This window comes from Bos taurus, chromosome 5 (genome assembly GCF_002263795.3).
Source record: "Bos taurus isolate L1 Dominette 01449 registration number 42190680 breed Hereford chromosome 5, ARS-UCD2.0, whole genome shotgun sequence".
NCBI classification, from domain to species: Eukaryota; Metazoa; Chordata; class Mammalia; order Artiodactyla; family Bovidae; genus Bos; species Bos taurus.
Genome location: NC_037332.1, coordinates 201598 through 218553, shown reverse-complemented (window position 1 = coordinate 218553; position 16956 = coordinate 201598). Strand labels below are relative to the sequence as shown.

At 44.9% G+C, this 16956-nt stretch overlaps 1 pseudogene; it reads right to left on the bottom strand.

Moving 5' to 3' along the window:
• LOC783854 (coiled-coil domain-containing protein 3-like) overlaps nucleotides 1-14368 on the bottom strand; it is a 49336-nt pseudogene extending 34968 nt beyond the window's left edge.
• Nucleotides 14369-16956: the final 2588 nt, after the last annotated feature.

Sequence of the window (16956 nt, the reverse complement as noted above, 5' to 3'; positions counted from 1 at the left end):
ACTGGCACACTGGAAATTATACACGATTGCTGAAAAAATATTCTGAATACATGTACAGATATCCCATAGCGATGGAAAGACTTAAGATGGCAATAACATGGAATGCATCTTCAATCTGAAATGAAGATCCAATATGACTTGATCGCTCAGAGCTTTTGTGTCATAAAGTTTTATTAAAGTATAAAAGAGATAGAGAAAGCTGCTGACATAGACTTCAGATGGGGGCAGTAAGAATACCCACTGCTGGTCTTTAGCCAGATGTTATACAGTCACTAGCAGTCTGCTAAGGAAAGAAAGGCAATGTCTCAGAGAATGGCACCAGGCCCCTCACCCGCAACATGCATTGAGATAACATTGACAGCAGGTGAGTCATCACGGGCCATAAAATGATTGACATGAATCTTGAAGAAAGGCAAATTTCCAGGCAAATATATCATTTCATTAACATAGATTAGGAGAACAAGGTATGAGTAAGACATACTGGTTTGTCAAGTCGGTTCTGAGCCTTTAGGGAGAAATGACCTAAAGACAGAGTCTACCGGAAATACATAGTATATTAACATAGCTTAAGACAAACATTTCCTTATGAAAAAATGCATTGCTTAGCTCAAGGTTTGAGGAAAGTTAAGTTCAGGTGGAGCCAGGAGTCATCATGGCAACACAGAATTTTCAGAGAAACCTCCTTTTAAATTTGTATTGAGAAGGGGAAAAAAATGTAACACTAGTTTGTTCCCTCCGGATGCTTGAGAGAGAGAGAAAAAAACGTCTGACATTTGCAGCTTCGGTCTGGAGGCTCTCCTTCTGTCTGGAGACCCCCGGCCTTCCTGCCTGTTACCCTCTCAGGGCCTTTAGGAAGCAATACACAAGCTGACCCTAACATACACGTGGAATGACAAGGAACTTCAAAGAGCCAGAACAATCACGTGAGTCTGCAGTTCTAAGGTCCTCTGGTATGCTGTGCTAAGTCGCTTCAGTCACGTCTGACTGTCAGAGCCTGCCAAGCTCCTCTGTCCATGGGAATTTTCCAGACAAGAATACTGGAGTGGGTTGCTGTGCCCTCCTCCAGGGGATCTTTCCAACACAGGGATCTGATTCCTGCATTGGCAGGTAGGTTCTTTACCATTAGCACCACCTGGGGCAAAAGTGCCTAAGCAGAGATCAGGGAAACCCAGTTAGGAGAAGGAACTCAGAGGAAAGGAAATGAGGGAAGGAGACTCTTAGTCACACTCAGAGAAGCCCGGTAGGTAGTTCTGCAGGTGGAAGAGGGGGAGGAAGCAGGCTGGAGCTGTGTAGAAGATGAAAGAGGGAACTAAAGCAGGGGCCCCCAACCTCTAGGATCTAATGCCTGATGATCTGAGGTGGAGCTGATGAAATCATACTAGAAATAATTGTTCGGTCACTCAGCCGTGTCCAATCCTTTGTAGCCCACCAGGCTCCTCAGTCCATTAAATTCTTCAGGCAAGAATACTGGAGTGGGCTGTCATTTCCTTCTCTAGGAGATCTTCCCGACCCAGGGGCTGAACCTGGGTCTCCCGCACTACGGGCAGACTCTTTACCAACGGAGCCACCAGGGAACAAAAATAGAAATAGAGTGCACAATAAATGGATTGCACTTGAAACATCCCAAAACCTTCCCCCACTCCTGTCTGTCAAAAAATTGTCTTCCAAATACACTCCCAAGGTCAAGGAAGGAACTTCAAGTGTACTCAACTGTCCCAGGTTGCCGGCTTAGGGAGATGCAGAAGCAGGGGTGTCCCAAGACATAGAACCTCCCTTGCATGGGGTGCTCAACAGACCTCCGATAGCCTTGGTGATGAAGGGAGAGATTTGTTTCATTTTTTAAAATATCCTTGTGGAATAAACTGAAAACTCAGCAATTCTCTTACAGTCCTCCTAATAAAATGTTTTCTTTCTTTACTGATCTGTGAGGTACCAACTGTGACAATCACTGTTCTAATATACCTCATAGTGTTGCTGACACTATGGATATAATTATGTGAAATTGAACTTATTCAATAAAAATGATGAAGCATCTGCCCTGTGCCCAGCACTTTCCAAGGGTTGGGGAGTACAGTGAAAATACTCCATAAGATGCACAGCTGGTAGGCACATTCTTTAAAAAAGCCTTTTACATTTCCACCAAGAGTTTATTCTCAATGTCAACACTTGCCAATCAATGACCATGCTGGGTGGGAAGCTCATTAAAAACTCAGGAGCCAGGGTTCCTAGAAGGATATCCCATTCTCCCTTGGACAGTCCTCAACCCTCTCTGGCTCTCAGTTTCCTCATCTGCAAAATCATGGACAACTGACTATAATTCATCCCTGGAACCCAAGCCTATTGAGGGGGAGGGGAAATGTTACTCCAAGGCCTGGAGGAGAGACCAGATTGAAAGAAAAATATGTCATTGCTGGTTTTCAGTCAAACAGACACATACAATGAAGGAAGGAGCCCCTGGCCCTGTGGAATTTGCCTAGGGGTCTAGTCTGGGAAATTCTTACACATCAGGAGATGGCTCTGAGCTGGATTTCCACCAACAAGAACATCCATACAAAGGACAAGCCTGCAGAGCTCTGTGCCCATCAGCCACAGGAAGAGACTGACTCCCGACAGCCAGCAGCATTTACAAGTGACCTCCTAAGGCCTTCACCAAACTACAGGGGCACCTCTGGGTTTTCTGTTTCCCTCACTTTTCTGACTCTTTTCTTAAAAAACGCACATTTCTTCGTAGACTGCCACACTGGAAGGAAAATAGGCCCTCAAATTTTAGACCTCAATTTGCAAAAAACTTGTAGCTTGTTTGTGTGTGTGTGTGTTTTTAAATTAAAGCACCACATAATTTAAAATTTTTACAAGTTCTAATTATTCAGTTCCAAAACACCAAACTTATTGCACAGGGTCCCCATGGAAAGGCGCCCTCTCAGCAGGACAGCCACAGATTCCACCATGAAAGGGCAGCAAGGTGCCCTCCTCCCTTCTTTTCTGCCTGGGTGGCCACCAGATGTTTAAATCCATGCACCCTACTAAATTTCTAGGGTGCAACTGGTGGACCCTTCCCTTTCCCATCCCAGCAGGTGGTCAAGGGCCCGCTGGGCTGCAAAGTGGCAGAAGCAGGGCTGGGCCAGCCGGCTAGAGTAAGGGTTATGAAGTCTCCGTGGGTGAAATCACCAGGCAGGATAAATCCCTTGGACTTCCAGCAAGCACTAGGCTGCTTGGGAAAACCTGCATGGGTCTGAACTTTATGTGAAGGGGTAAAGCAGTAAAGGCCTTGACCCGAAAGGTGAGGCCTTTCCGTGACCTCCAGGTTAGGGGGCTCCGAGACTGTGCCAACAGAGAAAGTGGACTAGGTAGTTCTCTGCTCCACTGAGTCCCAGTTCACTTACCTGTGGTCTGCACCCCTCCACTCTACTCACTGGATGCCGATCGCTGGGGACCCAGGAACGCGTGAAATGGGCATTCCCAGCCGCAATGGCCACCCCTGAGAGCACAACTGGGACCCTCCCGCCCCGGATGTGCTCCCGGTGTGCAACACCTCCCGCCCCCAACCCCAACACGCACTCCTGGTGCACCCCGCCCCGACGCCCACTTCTAGGAGAGGCCCGCGGGCCTCACTACTGCCCTAGGTGAAACACAAGGACAAGCAAATCCACCCCACAGAGACAATCCAAGCTTTTTATCAGCTGATCTGTCTATGATTCAGGGATAAAACTATGACTACAGAAATTAAAGATGACCTGACCTAGGATAGCCATGATATTCTATAGAACCAGACAAAATTGGTTACAAGGAAATTTCTTTTTTTCTTGGAAATTGTAAAGCTGGTTCTTTTGCATATGCAATTAAAAACAATTATCTTGTTACAAGGGCCTGCCTAGGGCAATGCTTAAAGTTAATCCTTGCCACAGAATTCAACAACTTCCCTGGTGGCTCAGATGGTAAAGTGTCTGCCTATAATGCGGGAGACCTGGGTCCAATCCCTGGGTTGGGAAGATCTCCTGGAGAAGGGAATGGCAACCCACTCCAGTATTCTTGCCACCACCCGCCTCCCCCCACTCCCGCTCCCCCCAAAAAAAGTGGCTCAAAGAAATATTTTAAATCTCAGGTGGAAAACTAGAAGATCCCTTGTCTGTCTGTCTGGATTTATGTATGTCTCAGTGTGAGTCTTCTGTTTTTTGATAATATTGCTCAAGTTCTGAGTTCCTATTTAAATGGTCTCAAGAAAAGGAAGCCCTTACAAATCAAACAGTTGGAAATACAAGAAAACATTGACCAAAATGAATTTCAGATTCACATGAACTGAGAAATAGTCAATATTAAATATCTAGTATTTTTTTTTTTCTGCTACTCTAGTATAGATACGTCTAAGAGTCATTAACATTAAGCACAAAATTTTCATAGTGCCTAGGTTTTATAAGTTAAAAATTGCTATATTGTTATATCTGTCACAAGTTTGTCAATAAGAAAGTACCTCTAAACAACAACAAAACTAAAAAATGTAAATATGATATGAGCTTTTAGATAAAATATTAACAATAATTATACTCTAAAATTTGTATTTTTATAAATATACTATTATTATATTCTAAATTTTTTTCTCAACATTGAAACTCTGGTATCTAACACAGCAGCTGCCTCATGGCAGTCACTCAACAGTCACTTGCTAAAGACTGGACTCAACAATTCCACAAAATGAGGTGTGTCATACATGTCCATACTCCATGTAATATCCATGTACTGGAAACAGTGTAACTACCTATCAACAGGGAACTTGATTAAATACACAGTAAGGCATTAATACAATGGAATATGACACAGTTGTTTAAACCAAGGTACTTGTCTAGATATAGCAACTTGCATGTCTACTTCCACGTACCCACTTGTGAACAAAGCAGGGCACAACCACATGTGCACATTGCAGTGCCACTGGTACCAAAAGTGTGTGTTATTCACAGAGTCATGTCCGACTCTTTGTGACCCCATGGACTGAAGCCCATCAGGCTCCTCTGTCCATGGGATTCTCCAGGCAGGAATATATGAGTGGGCTGCCATGCCCTTAAAGAAGACAGTGAATCTTGACTGAACTGTTTGTTGGGGGAGAATACTCAGTGAAAGCTTACAAGAAACTATTAACAGTGGTTATTCGTTTGGAGGGTAGGTGGGAACTGGGTGGATGGGTGTCAGAGATGGGAGAAAAAAACTCTGACTACCATTTTAGACTTTATATAATCCACATGCACATGGTTTATAACTCAGTACATGAATTTTTAAGTGGTCTGTGACCAGAACCCAGTAAATTCTGTTGAATGAATTACAACACACATGAGAGCTTCCCCATCATCTGTTCCCCTCTCCATCACCTACCCTGTCACCATTGCTCCCACTGCCACTGCCCTGGGAAGGCACAGGAAGCTTTTTAAAAGTTGTATCATCTTTAAGTTTTAAAGCCATACTTTCTAACTATCCATTTATAGTTATAAACCCCTCCATCACTCTTTACAACTGACAAAGTGCTTTCAAACCTATGATCTAATTGGGTCCTTAGGACAACCTGAGACAGTTTATAATTTTTGAAATTGAAAGTCGCTCAGTGGTGTCCAACTCTTTGTGACACCATGGACTATAGCGTTCATGAAATTCTCCAGGCCAGGAAACTGGAGAGGATAGCCTTTCCCTTCTCCAGGGGATTTGCCAACCCAAGGATTGAACACAGATCTCCTACACTGCAGGGGGATTTTTTTACTAGTTGAGCCACAAGGGAAGCCCAAGAATACTGGAGTGAATAGCCTATCCTTTCTCCAGCAGATCTTCCTGACCCAGGAATCAAACTGGGGTCTTCTGCATTGCAGGCAGATTTTTTTACTAACTGAGCTATCAGAGAAGGAGAAAACTGAAGTTTTGGGAAATTAAGGGTTCTGCCTGAGGTCACGCCTCTGAAAATGGCACAGCCAATCCTGATTGCCTGATGAGGATGGCACCTCCCTCACCATCCTTCCCAACTCTAGAAAGGGAAAAAAAGAAAGAGGACAGGAGGTCTTCCACAGATTTTATGTCAGTCCCATGATACTCTAGGTCGGATTGATGAATGTATGGGTCAGTCTAGGTCATGATCCCAGGGGACAGGACTTGCTGAGAGAGGAAAACAGCCAAGTTTTATTTTGATTGTTACACTCACCCAGCAGGGAAGAAAAAAGGAAAGGAAAAGGAAGAAAAAAGGAAAGGAAAATGTTCTTAGCTGGCGTGGAGAGAACCCTGCCAGAAAATGGGATGGATGCTCTAACTTGCCAAACACACCCCCAAAGGCCCCATTAACACCATTATACTGAACCAGAGAGATGCTGAACACTTAGGAGTACTGCTGATTCCCTGGAAACTTTTGAAAGCAAGCTTATGTTTCCACTGACTGAAGCAAGGAGTGGGGGAGGGGGGAGTGGTGGGATGACTAAGGATGGATTTAGAGAATGGGAGGATTTGGCTGCTGAGGACGGAGGTGCAGGTTGTCCTGGGTATGTATCACAAAAGTTTCCCTACATCAGCTTTTCCTCTGTTTCCATTTCTTAACCTCCAGACTGACCCTAGAGTCCCAGATTCATGTGAGCTGCAAGACAATGAGAAGGAGGAGATGCACCCTTCACGACCATGATCTAAACACACTGTTCGAGCTGACTGGGGACTTAGAGAAGAGCAGCAACAACAGTGGAAATGATGAGAATTCATCAGTGTGCCCCCTGAATTCATCATCATCTAAGACATGGCATGTGATATAGGGAAATTGTGTAATGTGAACCGTCCATGGCCATTCATAATGGTTTCACAACAAATGAAGGATTCACATGTTCCCATTAGCAAGAGTCTAACTGGAATAAAAAGGTGACCCAAACAAGCTCCTCTGACCCCGTCTAAGATGGAAGACCCATCACCTTAGGAAAAAACAGACTGTTTGTGTTGTAACATGATTTATTTACCCTGCATAGGAGAGAAAGCAGGATACTCACCTTCACACAGAAAAAGCAGAGAGAGTTCCCTGGTGGCACGGTGGATAGGAATCCATCTGCCAGAGCAGGGACATTGGTTCAATCCCTGGTCCAGGAAGATTCCACAAGATGCAGATCAACTAGGCCCGTGTGCCAAAACTAGTGAGCCCACAACCCACAACTACTGAAGCCCATGTGCTCAGAGCCTGTGCTCTGCGATGAGGGAAGTTACTACAATAAGAAGCCTGTGCACTGCAACAAAGAGTAGCCTTTGCTTGCCATAACTAGAGAAAAGCTCACATGGCAACAAAGATCCAGTGCAACTGAACATAAGTTTTTTGTTTTTTTAAAGCATATAATTTTTAGTTTTAGTTTAGTTTCTTTTTTTCAAGAAAGGAACAAGTAACTGTCCACAATTCTTCATTTAATTCTGACACCTTCAGTTCACAACTATTTTAATCACCACAGAGAAAGTAAAAACTTCTCAAAGAATATCATAAAATATAAATGCTAGCACCTTAGTTTTATTTTAAGCCTAAATTATCAAGTGAACTAGCTAATTTAACTCATCTCTGATGTGGTACCTTTCAAAGGGGGCAGAAGAAGGAGGCAAGATGTGATACATACAAAGTCCATCAACACCTCAATTTGGCTCTGCAGCAGCTCAGCAACGTGGAACAATTAATTATCTTTCCCCAAAAGCTTCTGACACAGTGCAAACACACATACCCACCCTCTGTTATCCAAGAGACCAGGATGATGAAAGGGAAAAGGAATTCTCCCCAAGATCAACATCTGACCACCCAAAATAGGACTTCCTTCACATTAAAACAATTCTCCACAGTCCCATTGTTCTATTTGTTTCAAATGATGGAAAATCTAAATGCAGCAAAATTGTGTGACCACAGGGCTAATCACTTATATATCTAAAGAGTTTGGGGCTCAGCTGTGAGGTATTTTTGGATCAATATCTGATCTCTTGACATCAATGTACTATTACCAAGGATTTAGTACATGAAGCAAAAATCCCACAAAATGGCAAACCACAAGACCAAGACTAAAAAGATTTAATTTGAACATGCTACGGTCTGTCCCAGGCTGGGGATACTCAGGCTCATACTTGGTGGGTCCAGTTCAATGTGGAGTGGGCGCTGGCACAGATTAAGAGTCGGGTAGAAAAAAAAAAAAAAAGAGTGGGGCAGGGGGAAAGAAAGGTGCTTAGATCCATGTGGGGAGTGAAATATATGACAAGCACTCAGAAAATTTTGGCAAATCTTGAAGAGGGGTCAGGGAGTTGAGAACTGTCAGTAGGGCAGGCCTAAGGAAGGAACCCTGGATAACGTATGGAAAGGAAGAATCAACACTTTTCCACAGTCGGATGTACTTGCCCACGATGAGAACAGTTTCTGTGCAAAGAACATGAAGAAAGCCTTCAGGTGCCATGGAGCCCTGGGCAGGAGGTTTGGAAGAACAAGGCCACTCCCCTAGGCCCACCCACCAGAAAAGAGAAAGACAGCACCCCCACCAAGGGCACCACAGATTGGGGAAAGAAGGAAACCACCTAATACATGCACATTGGTTCATTAACTCACATCAGAACTGTCTCCTGTGGTCTGGCACATGGTCCTATAAACATCTTGGTGGGAGACTGGGAGCGATGGGCCATGGCCTCCCTGCTCCCCTGGCTCAGGTGCAACAACGACACTGCTCAGAGAAAGCGATAGTCCTCGAAATATCCCCACAACTCAGGCCTCTGCCTCAGACTGAATGATGCCTTTTCTATCTTCATGCCCAGAGTCATCCAGATCCTTCTGTTCCATGGGAACTATATCCTGCCACTAAGGGTTTGCATGCTGCAACTGAAGATCCTGCATGCTGCAAGGAAGACTGAAGATCCCACATGCCACAACTAAGACCCAGCAGGGCCAAGTAAAAACATACATAAGTATTTGAAATCAACAATAGAAGTAGTCATAACAGCTCAGTGTATTGAGTGCTTACTCTCAAAGACCTCACTAAAGGCTTTACCTATGGACATTCCCTACATAGTTAAATCATGTCGCATCTGCCCTAAGATACAGATGTTACAATGGCTTCCAATTTACAGAAGAGGAAACTGAGGCACAGCATGCCAACCTTTAGCCCATCTTGTCCCCTCACTTTGTGAGGAACCTCATGCCACACATTACAGCCTGAGGACTCCAGAGTTTATGAGCAGTGCTTGTTAACTTCTGGGAGGGCTGTGGAGAGGGTGAAAAATACTTCTTGATCTGGACTTTGGAAGAGGACTCTTGACTCCCTTGCTCTCAACATTCATATGAGTCATGCTGCTGCTAAGTCGCTTCAGTCATGTCCGACTCTGTGGGACCCCAGAGATGACAGCCCACCAGGCTCCCCCGTCCCTGGGATTCTCCAGGCAAGAACACTGGAGTGGATTGCCATTTCCTTCTCCAATGCATGAAAGTGAAAGTGAAGTCTCTCAGTCGTGTCTGACTCTTAGTAACCCCATGGACTGCAGCCTACCAGGCTCCTCTGTCCATGGGATTTTACAGGCAAGAGTACTGGAGTGGGGTGCCATTGCCTTCTCCATCATATGAGTGATAGCTATCTTATTATTTTGCTGTAGCACAGGGTATAGCCAATTCTTACCCTAGTGTCTTATTGGACCTCCCAGTCACTGGAGAAAGTTGCCAGCTGCTGCCCTTGTGAACAGTTTGAAAACTGGAAAATGCTAGAAAACATCCTTCTATTCTCTTGAGTGTCTGGAAAGATAGCATCTTGGAAATTGACTCCATGAGGCAAGAGGTTATAGTTCTCATCCATCCTAATGGAAAAAAAGGAGGCAAGAGCTGTAGACTGGACACCCATGGGGTGTACCATTTTGAATTGAGAGTCAACAGAAGACTGTGACAGTGTTGCCAGTTATAAAACGTCTTTTTTATTTTTTAAGTAGAGTTTAATTACAATGTTGTGCTAATTGCTGCTGTAAAGTGACTCAGTTATACATACATTTTTAAATATGTTTTCCATTATGGTTTATCCCAGGAGATTGGATATGGTTCCCTGTGCTAAGGTAGGACTTTGTTGTTTATTCCAAATGTAACAGTTTGCATCTGCTAACTGGAAACACCCAGTCCATCCGTCTCCCTCCTTCCATTCCCCTTGGCAACCACAAGTTAATTCTCTGTATGCATGAGTCTGTTTCTGTTTTGTAAATAGGTTCATTCGTGCCATATTTTACATTCCACATATAAGTGATATAATATGGTATTTATTCTTCTCTTTGTGACTTACTCCACTTAATATAATTATCTCTAGTTCCACCCATGTTGCTGCAAATGACATTATTTCTTTCTTGTTATGGATGAGTAATGTTCATATATACGTACCACATTTTCTTTAATCATTCAACTATCAAGGGACATTTAGGCTGTTTCCATATCTTGGCTGTTGGGAATAGTGCTGCTATGAACATGGGGGTGCATGTATGTTCCTGAATCAGAGTTTTGTCCAGGGATATGCCCATGAGGGGGACTGATGGATCATATGGTGGTCCTATGAATTTTCTGAGGGTCCCCCATACTGTTTTCCATAGTGGCTACCCCAACTTACATTCCCACCAACAGTGTAGGAGGGTTCCCTTTTCTCCACACTGTCTCCAACATTTGCTATTTGTTCTTTTTTTGATGATTGCCATTCTGCCTGATAGGAGGTGGTACCTGGCTGCAGCTTTTATTTGCATTTCTCTAAGAATTAGTGACACTGAATATATTTTTATGTGTCTACTGGCCATCTGCATTCCTTGGAGAAATGTCTATTAAGGTTTTCCGCCCATTTTTTGATTGCTTTTTGTTGTTGTTGTTGAATTGTATGGTCTGTATATTTGATATTAAGCCCTGGTCTACTGTATCATTTGCAAATATTTTCTCCCATTCTTAGGTTGTCTTTTTTTTTTTTTTTTTTTACGGTTTTCTTTGCTGTGCAGAAGCTTGTAAGTTTGATCAGGTCCCCTTTGTTTATATTTGGTTTTATTTCTATTACTTGGGAGACTGACCTAAGAAAACAAAGGTCCAATTTATGTCAGAGAACATTTTGCCCATGCTCTCTTCTAGGAGTTTTATGGTGTCATGTCTTATGTTTAAGTCTTTAAACCATTGTGAGATATTTTTGTGCAGTGTGAGGGCATATTCTAACTTCTGATTTACATGCAGCTTCCAATTACACATCTACATGGCTCACATTAGAGGAGTCACTCTCTCTGATTGTTTCTGTACCTCACACTGCACGTGTCTCTCCTTAAGTTTTTCAAAACATGTGAATTGGGGGATGGGTGCGGGTGAACATTTGTGTACCTCCCAAGCCGCCTTCCTTCTCCTAGTGGAGTGTTCCTTGTTTCCTGGGCAAAGGAAAGCCAATTGCAATGACTCAAGATTCAAGTCCTATCACTGCTACTTGTCTTTTGTTTGACACACAATGAATTTTTAAAATTCTCTTAAGCTTAAATGTACAATCTATAAAATGAGGGTGACAACAGCATCCTTATTTGTTTAATGGTGGTGTAAGGAATGCATTTTTTTTAAAGTAAGTAAAGTATTTGGCACAGAGTAAGCACAGTATAAAACTTAACATTTTTACAGAACCCTGCATAAAGTACCTATTGGCAAGATAGAGAAGTCAAGAGAAGGAAAAGGAGAGATGGAAGCGGCACTCCAGCCCAAAGTAGGCATTTGGGGGCTCACCAGGGAGTCTCCACTGCCACTTTCTCCTGTGACACTGACCAGAATCTGTTCTCCTCTCCAAGGGGCCCAGAATAACAGAGGAATGATTTGTATGTGGTTGTTAGTACACATCAGGGCAACACAGCCCTGTGAAATGGAAATCTTGTCAGACTCTGTATCTCTGCCCTAACGTTTTATAAATAAGTGAAAGAAAAAGAGGAAAGAGCTGGCTGACCACCAGAGAGCCAGTGGACAAACCTGTATTTCATTATAAAACCGGAAAAGAAAATAATGTCTTCTTAAGTACTGTGGCTCTTTTTACTTTGGAAAATAAAGTTTTCTTGTTGAATAGTTTTAGAGCTGGTTTCCCTAAATAAAGACATGCAAAAATCTAAGTTTCTCCATATCAAGAAGGTACTCTCTCATTCCTTGCCTGGAGAAAGTGGAGAAACTGTACTTCTCCAGTATTTTTTTAAATTCAACTTAATCTGGCTAAACTACCCTAGCCAACACAAAGCATGCCTTGTATTCTAAACCTAGATATTCTGGCTTCAAAATGGAAAACATGTGTTACTGTGAGCTTATGGAGGCCCCTCTGTGGAACCTTCTGTCTTCTTTCTCAGTGATGTGAAATCTCAAGAGCTAAAATTAGTCTGCAGACCAAGGTCATGGCCATTCCAAATATCCTTAATGCTATGCCACATACTGGGACTTATTGTCCAATCAATATCCCTTAGATTCCATTTTGAGCTTCCTCCAGTTCCTCTGTATCAGCTTCCTCCTCCAACTGGAGAGAACCAATGCAATAGGGTTCCACCTGCTGTTTTGTATTGCAAACTTCAGTTGAGACCATAACCTGAACGCTGACTTACATGCATTTCATTGTGACCACATGACAAACTTTCATGGAACTTCACAAGATTCCAGGAGTCTTCCAATAGACAAGGCCTGGTCTAATTCACCTCTCTGTTCTTCAAAGCCCTGTGAGCACCTTCCCAATCCCTTAATGCCCCTGCCCCCAGACCCTTCCTCTATAAACTTTTGCTATTTGGAAGAGCCTGGCATTGAGGTCTGCTGGCAGCTGATATGAGCGAATCTGAGTGAAACAAGAGGACAGCTGGGCTGCATTCCACACCAGTCCCCTCTTGGCATTTAAGCAGGTGTGCAGGATTGAGTAATTACACATTCCTAATCTAACCTACACCAGGTGTTCTGTATCTGTTACTAGGATTTAATCTCAACCAACCTTGTTTGTCACATTATGAAGGTGAGGCTCTTGAGGTTCTTGACAAGGACAGTAACTTGCTCAAAATGACAGGAAGAACGGACCCAGAATTCCAACAACCATCTGATTCCAAAAGTGTTTGGACTAGTTTTGACCACTGTCCATCCCAAACAACTCCCAAGGCATCCACTTTAAAATATAGCTTTCCTCGTCTATAAGGATTCCACCTCAATTAGGGTTCACTTTCTTATTTCAAACTCCAGGAGATGCCATCTCCTGAACTCTTATCCACAGGCATCTCATCTGCATCACAGACCAACTTGCATGGAACTCAACCAGAGAGGGCTCCTGTCCGATTGCCCTCCATAGTCCTCAGAGCGCTGTGACCAGAGCCTTCTTCCCCCATTACCCACCGCATAAACCTCTGCTATTGGGAATAGGCTGTTTGTTGCTGGAAACCACCTTGAGCTTTGGCCTGAAACACTCTTCCCTGGTCAAGCACGGGAGCCATCCCTGTTTTTCCAACAGTGTTAGCCAGAGGCACCCAAGATCTCTGTAGACTCAACATGAGGAGCACCAAAGAGCAGAAAATGTGAAGGAGACCAGGGGAGACCAGGGCATCACTTAACATCGCCCAGACATGATTCTGGAGGAGTTCCTGAGACTGCTGGGGATAAAGGTACCTCTGCTGGTCATGCCAAGTGGCCAAAGGGATGGTATGGGCGAGAGGTGGCAGGCTCACCTGAGGAAGAAGAAATAGGAGTAATCCTGGACCACGGTGTGGGAGTGACTGGAGAAGTAGCCCAGGCCGATGAGGTTGAGCCTGGAGCCCCCGGGCACCTCGAGCATGCTGCCCCACGCCTGGTCGCACAGCATCCATCTTGATCTCAGCGGAGTAGAAGAGCCCCCCGTGGCTGACTTAATATTGGCAGGGCAGGTCATTGTACAGGCCGTGAACCTCCTCGTGCAGCGCCAGCACCTTGGCGTACAGGACGATCTCGGCCAGCTCAGCTCGGCAGCCCTCGCTCGGGGGTCTCCACTTGGAGGGAAGCTAGCAGCCGTGGGTGGTCTCCAGCCCGCCGTCCAGGCATACTGCGGCGAGCAGCAGCTGGCGCAGCATGCTGGCGGCGAGGGCGGGCGGTGAGAGCCGCCGGGTGGGCTGTGCGCCCCAGGCGCGCTACCCAGGGCGCATGGCCGGGGGAAGGGGGAGCCCCGCGGCAGCAGCGAGAGCGTCAGGGAAGCCGAAGTGCCAGGCCCCACCAGCGGGAGGCGCAGCCGGGTGCTCTCGGCTCTGCGCATCGATGCGGAAGCTCAGCGTGCTGCTCCCTCCTCCGCCAAGATCCCCCTGAGGGGCCTCGCTTTGGAACCTTTTAAAAGGGCACCGGGAGGGCCGGCCACCGCCGCCTCCTGTTCACCCCTCTTCCGTGGCCGGGGCGTGGGCGGCAGTGGGAGGGGCGGAGGCAGGAAGTCGTCCAGGGCCGCGCGGTGCTGGGGAGACAGCGCAGTCGGCGCTGGACCGGGAGCCCCCGGGCGGAACTCGGTGTTTGCGCCAGCGCGGAGGTCCGCGGCCTAAAAGTCAGTGTGGGGAGAGGCGGCCCAGCCCTCTTCCGGCGCCCTGCGCACGGACCAGGTGGAAGCTTTGCAGGCACAAAGTGCGCTCCAGACATGGCCTTCTTGGAATGATTGCTGTCAATTGCCATGAGTATTCAGCGTACATTTTTGCCTTTTATGAGTAGTTCATTTACACTCAAGTGGCACAGAAATCTAACTTGACCGTCGCAGAGTTTACCTTGGAAATTCTGTGTGATCTAATAAACTTTTCTGAATCTCTCTCTCCCTTTCCATCTCTTATGTTTTAATGATGCTCTTAGGGAAGCCTTCAACATCTGAAAAGCCAAAGCCACATTGCTTGGATCTTCCTACAGCTACATGGTCTCATGATTAACCTCATTCCTACGTTCAGATTCTGAACACCCTACACCTGAGAAATAGATTCAGAAGTTCCAAAGAGCTTTTCACAAGTCAATGAGTGACTCTGAAGAGACCTAAACTCCACAGTTAAATCTTTATTTCTAAATTAGGAAGTTCCTTTTATCTCCCAATTGCCTTAATTATTCTTCGTGTAGTAAGAAAAAAAAAAAGATTATTTATAAGTATAAATATTTTGTATAGTCAAAACATCATATATATGAAATAGCATGGATATAATATGTCATACATATTATATTTACAATAAGTTGATAAGCAAAACTGCTGTAAAATGGAAGGTTCTTTGTTCTGCAAGCATCTTATTAACCAGGCTTTCTACAAGTTTAAGTCTTAGGACTCAGCCAAAGTCTTCTCTGACTGAAAGGAAGAGTTCTTAGGGAATTTGGAAAGGAAAGGTAAGGAGAAAAGTGGGGAGGGGGGAAGAGAGGAAATTCCAAGGCCTCACATCCTGTTACAACCAAATCTTCCTGTGATCCCCAGGTCTTCAGTTAGGACAATTAAATTCATGCATGCTTCTTGTGACAGGGCAGAAATATAGCTGGCATGAGGCAGGGACTCAGAAGGAAGAGGCCATGAGCAGCATGGTCTCAGGGAACCGGAAGACCTGGGAAGGTTTTGGGCGTGCCTTGTAGTGAAATGGCCAGGACTCCAGCCAGTGTGGCCCAGCTTCTGAGGGAATGAAGGCTAAAGATCCATAAGGTCACACCAATCCAGAATCCAACCGGTGACTCAATGGACAGATGTGTGCTTAATCGCTCAGTCATGTCCTACTCTTTGCAACCCCAGGGACTGTAGCCTCCCAGACGCCTCTGTTCATGGGATTCTCCAGGCAGGAGTACTGGAGTGGGTTGCCATGCCCTCCTCCAGGGGATCTTCCCAACCCAGAGATCGAACCCAGATCTCCCACGTTGCAGGCAGATTCTTTACCATGTGAGCCACCAGGGAAGTGGTGACTCAATGGACCAGATTCTTATTCCTACAAGATCATCTGTGCTGGAAGAGGAAAGAAGTAAGAGTAAGAGCTCCTCACGGACAATAACTAATCTCTACATAGCTGGAAGTCAGCCTGGAGCCTCGATTCATCTGTAGAAAACAGTTATATTGAGGGAAGCAAGTGGACAGTAGTTCTGATGCTATATGACTCCTCCCGACAACCTGACCACCACCATGGGAGATGATAGAATCAAGTTTCTCCCACAAGGAGAAATGGCATCTGAGGATGGCATCAGACATCCTACGTTAGGACTGCCCGTTTGTCTCTCCTTCAATATACAAGTTAAAACATTTCATAACGTCTTAGTCTGTTCAGGGTGCCATGGCAAAATACCACAGCCTGAGGGGCTTAAACAACAGACATTTATTTCCCATAGTGCTGGAGCCTGGAAGTCCAAGATCAGGGTGTCAATGTGATTGGTTCCAGGCTAGTAAACGGCCACCTTTCCTCTGTGTCCCCACATGGCCTGTCTTCTTTGTACATGTAGAGAGGCAGAAATGTCTGGCCCTTCTAAGGACACCAGGCCTATCAGATTAGACCGCATTCTTTTGACCTCATTTAACCTTAATCACTTCCATAAAGGTGCTATCTCCAAATACAGTCTCATTGGGAGTTAAAACTTGAACAGAAGAATTCAGGGCAGAAAGGAGAAGATGTGAACAAGGGACAGAATTCAATCCATAACAGTCACTTAGCAGGTGTTCTACAGGTTTGTAGAGAAAGAGGGGATATAAAATGGTTTATATTTCTGGCACGCTAACTTAGAGCAAGCATTGCCAAATTATAATATTAACAATAACAACTGCTAACATTTATTCACCGCTTACTATGTGCCAAGCACTATTGTAACATATTGCCTATGTTATCATAATGAATGCTCCAAACACTCAAAATGGGCACTGCTATCATCCTCTGGTTAGAGACAGGGGACTTAGGTATGGAGAGGTTAATTGACTTACCCAGGATCACATAGCCAGAAAGGAACTGAGCCAGGATTCAAACACCAGCATCAGATTTCAGAGTTCATGTTCTTAATTACAGCATTAAAATATGGACAAA